Source organism: Poecilia latipinna, unplaced genomic scaffold (genome assembly GCF_001443285.1).
Source record: "Poecilia latipinna isolate Pla-1442-1.1 unplaced genomic scaffold, P_latipinna-1.0 Scaffold3083, whole genome shotgun sequence".
NCBI classification, from domain to species: Eukaryota; Metazoa; Chordata; class Actinopteri; order Cyprinodontiformes; family Poeciliidae; genus Poecilia; species Poecilia latipinna.
In genome coordinates this window covers 24,317-24,608 of record NW_015115699.1, presented here as the reverse complement: position 1 = coordinate 24,608, position 292 = coordinate 24,317, and positions in this window count along the sequence as shown.

Here is a 292-nt window from a genome sequence, read left to right as displayed (position 1 = left end):
GTGCTCTCTGTGCATGTGTGATTTAGTGTATGTGTGTCTGTGTGGTGTGTGTGGCTTAAGTTTTTGAAGGGGGAGCTTGGCTGTAGGCCCAAAGCTGGAACAAAGAAGGGACACTCTTTACATGCACAGCCAGACAGGGTGAACTGGCCAGCAGTGTTGGTATCAAGGCAGGCAAAAAAAAAAAAAAAAAAAAAAAAAAAGTACCAAAACAGACTTTGTGATTGCAAAAACAGGGAACTGACAGCAGCACTAACATCAGCTACATCCACTTTGGAAAACATTTTTAGCTTTC